The sequence below is a fragment of the Macaca fascicularis genome, chromosome 5, assembly GCF_037993035.2.
Source record: "Macaca fascicularis isolate 582-1 chromosome 5, T2T-MFA8v1.1".
Classification (NCBI taxonomy): domain Eukaryota; kingdom Metazoa; phylum Chordata; class Mammalia; order Primates; family Cercopithecidae; genus Macaca; species Macaca fascicularis.
In genome coordinates, this window is record NC_088379.1 from 189,898,368 (window position 1) to 189,907,513 (window position 9,146).

The 9,146-nt window shown below is 51.1% G+C and overlaps 1 long non-coding RNA gene across 1 annotated transcript; it reads right to left on the reverse strand.

Moving 5' to 3' along the window:
- Positions 1 to 681: 681 nt before the first annotated feature.
- On the reverse strand, positions 682 to 6,807 carry LOC141410366 (uncharacterized). The gene is made up of 2 exons (XR_012435278.1): positions 6,596 to 6,807; positions 682 to 1,943 (listed from the first exon to the last, which is right to left on the reverse strand). It is a non-coding gene; the product is annotated as an uncharacterized lncRNA (long non-coding RNA).
- Positions 6,808 to 9,146: the final 2,339 nt, after the last annotated feature.

Consider the following 9,146-nt stretch of genomic DNA (forward strand, 5'->3'; position numbering starts at 1 on the left):
GTCTCAGCTGTGCCTTGGAGTCTCCTAGGAGGGCCCTTAGGCCACAGCTGGGGGAGCCTCCCCATGGTGGGTGTGGAGGTGGCCACAAGCGTTGATGAGAAGTCAAAACACAAGTGACTCTTGGGGGCACAGAAGGAGAACTTCTCAGCCTGGCTTCTCGGTCTCACCTGGGAGATTCATTTTCAGTGTTCACCTTGAAAGTTCTGACTTTATTAAGAAAGGTGATTTTTTTTTATGATGTACACATACTTTATAATGTCAAAGAATAAACACGTGTAGCTTGCCTCATCTGTTTAGTTTTTACCTGAAACCTCTGCGTGCTTTGATGATTCATTCTGATCTTCTACTCCCAATTTTTTAAGAGTTACATCTCTGTTGAGAATATCTATTCTCTTCTCACCATACCACTAATGGAAATGATACGTGTGGTTTAATATGTAAGTTTTATGACACTGACAAGTTCATTGTCTAGCGATGGCACATGTGAGCTATGGGGGCTGCCAGTTTCTCCTCCTGGGTGCCTATCAGACAACACCGTTCAACACAGCTTTCTTCTTGTCGAGCCCAGATTCAGCCTCAGAATTTTTCCCAAGTTCTACCAAACACTTGGCAATGGTATGCAGTATGAAACATACTGATTTATATATATGTATACAGATATACACACACACATACACACAATGGATTTGTCTGTTTTATTATATTTAAAATGAACAATTTTTAGAAGTCCTTTGTCAGGCCATGTGTCCTGAGTTTGGATTTGAAAAAAATATTCTCATTATATGCACACCACATATACTCTTGCATGCGTAATTATGGTGAAATACATCAACTGCTCATGCTTTGCCTTCAGTAGGAAATTATACGGATAGGTCCTGGCCCTCTGGGCTGTGTGATTTCACAGGTTGATTCTTTGAGGCCCAGACAGAATATGTTTGGGCCTGACTTTGTCACCTTTGTAATTTTTGTTTTTTGAAACGAAGTCTCACTCTGTCACCAACGCTGGAGTGCAGTGGCACAATCTCGGCTCACTGCAACCTCCGCCTCCCAGGTTTAAGCGATTCTTATGCCTCAGCCTCCTGAGTAGCTGGGATTATAGACATGTGCCACCACGCCCAGCTAATTATTGTATTTTTGGTAGAGACAGGGTTTCACCATGTTGACCAGGCTGGTCTCAAAGTCCTGACCTCAGGTGACCTGCCTGCCTCAGCCTCCCAAAGTGCTGGGATTACAGGCGTGAGCCACCGCACTCAGCCTGTTATCCTTGTAATTAATAACTAATGTTCTTAGCTACTTTCCCCTTCCGCTGAATCTCCCTCTTTCTTAATCAAGGCTTAGAGAGGTCTTTTTTAAAATCCTAGCCTCAGTATCATTCTTTCATCTACTGAGCTATTCCATGGTATGAGATCCAGGAACCTGTTTTCAATAAAAAGAACAATGGATTGGCTAAAATGTGAAGTATGTTTCACCATAGATATATCTATACAGTATATGGACTCCCAGTGGCCTTTTCTTTTGCTAATAAGACATGTTCATTTTGATTGTTAGAATTTTATCATTTGAGTTATCAGTGTGAAGGCAGAGGGGAAATAACCAGTAAGTCACGCCTCTAACTCTGTCTGAGATAAAAGCCCTCTGCGAAAGACATTTAGCCCTATGAGTTCCAACAGAAGCTGCTGGACATTCAGAATCAGCTTGCAATTCCTTTTTTTGAAAAAGACATGCAGTGATTTACTCATTAGGTCAAAAGCAGAGAGGTGTCTCCCTTGTTTCGGCTTCTCCGTTGAGGTTTATATGGATCTGTGAGGCTGCCGTCAGTGCCCCTGCCTTCTGTTAAAGGGGTCAAATCAAGCAAGAATTCCGAGGGAATCGGTTCCTCTTCCCAAACTGCTGCATAGACTAGCTCTTCAAACTTTATTGTGCTCTTGGCTTGGAGTTTCAGCCTATAAGAAATTAAGAATATAGGGAAAGGAAAAGGGATTTGCAAATAGAACAGAGTTGTATTCCAGGAAACACAGTAACCAGATCCCTTCCCAAAGCTTTTACCCTTTTTAGCTCAGATATTAAGTTTGTTGTTGGTGGTGTTGTTTTGTTTTGCTTTTTTGTTGTTTTTTGAGACAGCTTCTCACTCTGTCACCCAGGCTGGAGTACAGTGGCATGATCCTGGCTCACTGCAACCTCCATCTCCCGGGTTCAAGCAATTCTCCTACTTCAGCCTCTGGAGTAGCTGGGACTACGGCCCGCACCGACACACCTGGCTAATTTTTTGTATGATTTTTGTATTTTTTTTTTTTTTTTTGGTGGAAATGGGGTTTCACCATGTTGGCCAGGCTGGTCTCAAACTCCTGACCTCAAGTGATCCACCAGCCTCAGCCTCCCAAAGTGTTGGGATTATAGGCATGAGCCACCACACCCAGCCAGATATTAAGTCTTAAAGTTTAAAAACGTGGTTTCGAATTTTACAGTTTTCTTCAAGTTGATGTGGAAGAAAATTAGTAACAAGTTAAAAAATAATAATGAAGACAGTGACTTTGAAAGTAGGACTATCAGTCTAAAAGTAACTTCTTCATAAACATACTCTGTGTTGTAGAAATTGATCACACAAGCTGTGCCACTCTTGTCCACCCAACCAAAATAGAGTGGAGGTCTGGGGGGAAGAGCGCTCAGGACACGTGACATTGCTCTATAAATAAAACTTCTGCAAGTCTGGTGGCTGAAACTGCCTATTGTAGCCTGAGACCAGTTTTATCTGTGGCCTCAGCAGCTACAACTCTAGGACTAATCTTGGCCACCATGGTCACCCACCAAATGGAGCTGGCCAGCCCCCGGAGCTTTGCTAAAACCAAAGAACTTTCTCCAGGACCACACACACAGAACATTCCCTTTTTTTTTTTTTCTCATAAAATCCCCAATCTTCTCTTTATTCTTTAGACATACCAAAAACCACTTAGTCTGCCTGTATGCCCTGAATTGCAATTCTTTCTTCCCAAATAAAGTGTTAAATTTAGAGTTTCATCTCTAATTTTTTTATTCTCACTTCCACAGTGTGTATGTAGGTGTATGTGGGGCGAGGGGGACAGGAAAAGGAAGGGAGAGAGGGAGACAGAAACAGATCATAATCCTGCTTGCCTGTGTGACAGGACTGGATTTTGTGTTATATCATGGTAGAAATCAGATTGTGGCAGCGAAAAGAAAGAACGACAGCAGGAAAGCATTCCTAATTCCTCACATGTCTGTCCTGCCAGCTGAACCCTTCTTCAGGGATCTCCCAGCTTCAGAGCCCTCAACCCCTCTCCCTGCCCTGACTCGGCAGGGCATAAATTGTAGCAGTCACAGGGTCCCATGCAGGTGATCGGCCTGAGCAGGAGTTGGGGATGCTGCTTGGGACTGATCTATCTTCTCAGGAATTTAGACAACACCATGAGAAGCGCATCTCTGCAAGAATTAAAGAGTCCCCAGGACCAAAAAGGAGATATGATGATTTAAAAAAAGGAGAGGTCAGCACCATCCACTTTGATGTCATTGCATGTTGCTTCCCTCATATAAACAATACTACCGGCCAGGTGCCGTGGCTCACACCATAATGCCAGCACTTTGGGAGGCCGGGGCCAGTGAATCCCCTGAGGTCAGGAGTTCAAGACCAGCCCGGCCAACATGGTGAAACTCTGTCTCTACTAAAAATACAAAAAAAAAAAAAATTAGCCTGGTGTGGTGTTGCATACCTGTAATCCCAGCTACTCAGGAGGCTGAGACAGGAGAATCCCTTGAACCCAGGAAGTGGAGGTTGCAGTGAGCCAAGATCACGCCACTGCACTCCTGCCTGGGCAACAGAGTGAGACTCTGTCTCAAAATAAAAATAAAAATAAAAAACACAACACAACAATATTACCTTCACCCGTTTTTCATCTTCCCTTCATCCTGTCCTCCTGCCTCCAGTTTAATTACTTGGTAAGTTCGCTAAACATTTATTGAGAATAGAGCACTCCCCAAACACTGGGGATTCACAGTTGATTAAGACTTGGTCTGTGTGAGCAAGGCGCCTGGCCTCGCTGGGACCGCTAAGCACGTGATGGCCAGTGCTTTGACAGCGGGGTGTTGGTACAGCTGTGCACATGGTCCCCTCCAAGTCTCATGTTGAACTGTAATCCCCGGTGTTGGAGGTGGGGCCTGGTGGGAGATGACTGGGTCACGGGGGTGGATTTCTCTTGAATGGTTTAGCGTCATCCCCGTGGTGCTGTGCTCGAAATGAGCGAGTTCTCACGAGATCTGGTCATTTAAAAGCGTGTGGCATCTCCCCGCACACTCGTTGGCTCTTGGTCTCATTCTCACCATGTGATGCGCCTGCTCCCCCTTTGCCTTCTGCCATGATCGGAAGTTTCCTGAGGCCTCCCTGGAAGCAGATGCCAGTCTTATGCTTCCTGCACAGCCCGCAGAACCCTGGGCCAATTAAGTCTCTTTTCTTATAACTTGCCCAGTCTCAGCTACTTATTTATAGCAGTTCGAGAATGGCATGATACAGGTGTGGATACCAGAAGGACATGGAGCACAGTCACTTAAATCTGGGTGAAGGGTCGTGGGTGGGGGGTGGGTCAGGGAAAGTTCTGCAGAGAAGACAACGCTGGGGTGAATTCTGAAGAATGATCAGCAAGTGACAGGGGAAAACCTGGGGTGGGAGAGGTGAGCCAGAGGTGGGAGTCGGATGGGACCCACATGAGGCAGGGAAAACAGCTAAAGACGAAGGTGAGAGACAGCAGGGTGTGTGCAGGGCATTGCGGGGGGAAGCCACAGGGCTGGAGGAAGATGCACAGGGGCGGAGAGGGATGAGGCGGGAGAGGTGGACAGGTGCTGACCGGAATGGGCCTTGTTTCCTGAAAACAGGACAGAGGTAGTCTCAGCAAAGCACACATGAAAATGGCCTGTCTACTATGTCCCCTGTCTTGGGGACTAAGAACCTATTCAGTTTGAGCCAGCAAACACTGACCAAGTTCTGTGCCCTGTGCTAGGAGGTACAGATGAAAGGTGAGTAAGACAGTACCCCTGGCCTTGTAGAGCTCGCATGATAGGAAGAATTCTGGAAGCAGGGCTATCTTTGGGCTTCTTCTGTTCATTTTACTTCCCTCTTATTGTTTAGTCTTTTCATAAAGTATCTGTAAATCTTCTAGCCAGCTTTCACTAGAGAAACAGGGCAAGAAAATGATTCTGCTCTTCCTTGGGACCAGAACACGGAGAGGGGAGGAAGCAGCACCCCCTGGGGCCTGCATGGTGTTGGTGATCTCAGAGAGGCCATTCTAACCAAGGGCAAACAAAAGCCTGGGACTCAGGACAGGAGCCTCTGGTCCAGCTGTCCCTCCCCCTTGAGAGTCTTGGTCAATTCTGTCTCCTGGCAAGAAATCAAACCTTCCCATTTTAGTTTAATAAAGGAAGGGGGTTCCCTTGTACCTGGGTGCCTTGTTATTCAAGTACTACCTACCCCCAACGTAGAGAATCTTCTCGGTCAAGCCAAGAAATCAGTTATAATCCAGTCACCCACCTGGAGTCTCCCCACTTAGCCCGGCCTTACAGACAGAGACCCAACACTTGCATTCACCTGCAATACATAGGCAATACCCACTCAGCGGGGGCCGCCCGCGCACATCCCGCAATACCCACTCAGCAGAGGCCGCCCGCGCACATCCCGCAATACCCACTCAGCAGAGGCCGCCTGCGCACATCCCGCAATACCCACTCAGCGGGGGCCGCCAGCGCACATCCCGCAATACCCACTCAGCACGGGCCGCCCGCGCACATCCCGCAATACCCACTCAGCACGGGCCGCCCGCGCACATCCCGCAATACCCACTCAGCACGGGCCGCCCGCGCACATCCCGCAATACCCACTCAGCACGGGCCGCCCGCGCACATCCCCCAATACTCAGCACGGGCCGCCCGCGCACATCCCGCAATACCCACTCAGCACGGGCCGCCCGCGCACATCCCCCAATACCCACTCAGCAGAGGCCGCCCGCGCACATCCCGCAATACCCACTCAGCAGAGGCCGCCCGCGCACATCCCGCAATACCCACTCAGCGGGGGCCGCCCGCGCACATCCCGCAATACCCACTCAGCAGAGGCCGCCCGCGCACATCCCGCAATACCCACTCAGCGGGGGCCGCCCGCGCACATCCCGCAATACCCACTCAGCAGAGGCCGCCCGCGCACATCCCGCAATACCCACTCAGCGGGGGCCGCCCGCGCACATCCCGCAATACCCACTCAGCAAGGGCCGCCCGCGCACATCCCGCAATACCCACTCAGCACGGGCCGCCCGCGCACATCCCGCAATACCCACTCAGCAGAGGCCGCCCGCGCACATCCAGCAATACCCACTCAGCACGGGCCGCCCGCGCACATCCCGCGATACTCACTCAGCAGGGGCTGCCCGCGCACATCCCCCAATACCCACTCAGCAGGGGCCGCCCGCGCACATCCCCCAGTACTCACTCAGCACGGGCCGCCCGCGCACATCCCGCGATACTCACTCAGCAGGGGCCGCCCGCACACATCCCGCGATACCCACTCAGCAGGGGCCGCCCGCACACATCCCGCGATACCCACTCAGCAGGGGCCGCCCGCGCACATCCCGCCCATCTCAGGGCTCTGGGTGGAATCGGGGTAACAGAGTTCCCCATCAAGAAGACCCTTGGCTCCTCAGTGGTGCTGACTGGAGGGAAATTAAGAGGAGAAATGTGCGTAGCAGAGCAAGAGAGGAGAAAACACAACTCCTACACCTCATCCACTTCTGTCTCCAGCTGGATTCCAGGCTGCGAAGATGGGCGGGCCCTGCTGCCCAGCCGGGTTCCGGGCTGCGGTGATGGGCGGGCCCTGCTGCCCAGCCGGGTTCCGGGCTGCGGTGATGGGCGGGCCCTGCTGCCCAGCCGGGTTCCGGGCTGCGGTGATGGGCGGGCCCTGCTGCCCAGCCGGGTTCCGGGCTGCGGTGATGGGCGGGCCCTGCTGCCCAGCCGGGTTCCGGGCTGCGGTGATGGGCGGGCCCTGCTGCCCAGCCGGGTTCCGGGCTGCGGTGATGGGCGGGCCCTGCTGCCCAGCCGGGTTCCGGGCTGAGGTGATGGGCGGGCCCTGCTGCCCAGCCGGGTTCCGGGCTGAGGTGAAGGGCGGGCCCTGCTGCCCAGCCGGGTTCCGGGCTGCGGTGATGGGCGGGCCCTGCTGCCCAGCCGGGTTCCGGGCTGCGGTGATGGGCGGGCCCTGCTGCCCAGCCGGGTTCCGGGCTGCGGTGATGGGCGGGCCCTGCTGCCCAGCCGGGTTCCGGGCTGCGGTGATGGGCGGGCCCTGCTGCCCAGCCGGGTTCCGGGCTGCGGTGATGGGCGGGCCCTGCTGCCCAGCCGGGTTCCGGGCTGAGGTGAAGGGCGGGCCCTGCTGCCCAGCCGGGTTCCGGGCTGCGGTGATGGGCGGGCCCTGCTGCCCAGCCGGGTTCCGGGCTGCGGTGATGGGCGGGCCCTGCTGCCCAGCCGGGTTCCGGGCTGAGGTGATGGGCGGGCCCTGCTGCCCAGCCGGGTTCCGGGCTGAGGTGATGGGCGGGCCCTGCTGCCCAGCCGGGTTCCGGGCTGAGGTGATGGGCGGGCCCTGCTGCCCAGCCGGGTTCCGGGCTGCGATGATGGGCGGGCCCTGCTGCCCAGTTTGGCTCCTCTGGCCTCCACAGATTCTACGGTCAGTTTGTCGGCCTGAGGTCATCCAGAAAGTCACAACGCTAAGAAAGATGTACTCCTGTCATCAAAATGGTAGATGTTCATCAGCATTCCAGGCAAAGAAAATAACAAAGCTTAGGGCACTCTTCCTACTGACAAATCAACTTTTAAAAACTTCTTATTTTTGGTCGGGTGCAGTGGCTTACACTTGTAATCCCAGCATTTTGGGAGGCTGAGGCTGGCAGATCACCTGAGGTTGGGAGTTTGAGACCAGCCTGGCCAACATGGTGAAACCCTGTATCTACTAAAGATACAAAAATTAGCCGGGTGTGATGGTGCGTGCCTGTAATCCTAGCTACTCGGAAGGCTGAGGCAGGAGAATCGCTTGAACCCAAGAGGCTGAGGTTGCAGTGAGCTGAGATTGTGCCACTGCACTTCAGCCTTGGTGACAGAGTGAGACTCTGTCTCAAATATATATATATGTATATATGTATATATATATTTTTAATTTTTGTGGGTACATAGTAGGTGTATGTATTTATGGGTTACCTGAGTTGATTTTACATGAGTTGATAAAAGCATGCAATGTGTAATAATCATATCAGGCTAAATGGGGTATCTATCACCTCAAGCATTTATTCTTTGTGTTACAAACAATCCAATTATACTCTTAGTTATTTTAAAATGTACAGTTAAATTATTTTTGAGGCCGGGCACTGTGTCTCACGTCTGCAGTCCCAGCACTTTGGGAGGCAGAGGCGGGCAGATTACCTGAGGTCAGGAGTTCGAGACCAGCCGGACCAACATGGTGAAATCCTCTCTCTACTAAAATTACAACAATTAGCCAGGCATGGTGGCGGGCACTGGTAATCCCAGCTACTTGGGAGGCTGAGGCAGGAGAACTGCTTGAACCCAGGAGACAGAGTTTGCAGTGAGCCGAGGTCATGCCGTTGCACTCCAGCCTAGGTGACAAGAGTGAAACTTCATCTAAAAAAAAAAAAAATTGTTTTGGCCTATTGTCACCAGGTCTTATTCATTTTTTTTAAAAATTTTTTTGCACTCATTAACCCTCCCTACTTCCCTCATCCCACCTCCCCCACTGCCCTTCTTAGCCTCTAGTAACCATCCTTCTATTATCTATCTCCATAAGTTCAATTGTTTTACTTTTTAGCTCCTACAAATAAGTTAGAACACGTGAAGTTTATTTTTCTGTACCTGGCTTATTTCATTTAACATAATTACCTCCGGTTCCATCCATGTAGTTGCAAATGACTAGATCTCATTCTTTTTTATGGCTGAATAGTACTGCATTTTGTCTATGTACCGCATTTTCTTTATCCATTCATCTGTTGCTGGACACTTAGTTTGCTTTCAAATCTTGGCTATTGTGAATAGTGCTGCAATAAATGTGGGGGTGTACATTATCTCTTTGATAACACTGACTTTCTTTCTTTTGGGTATATACC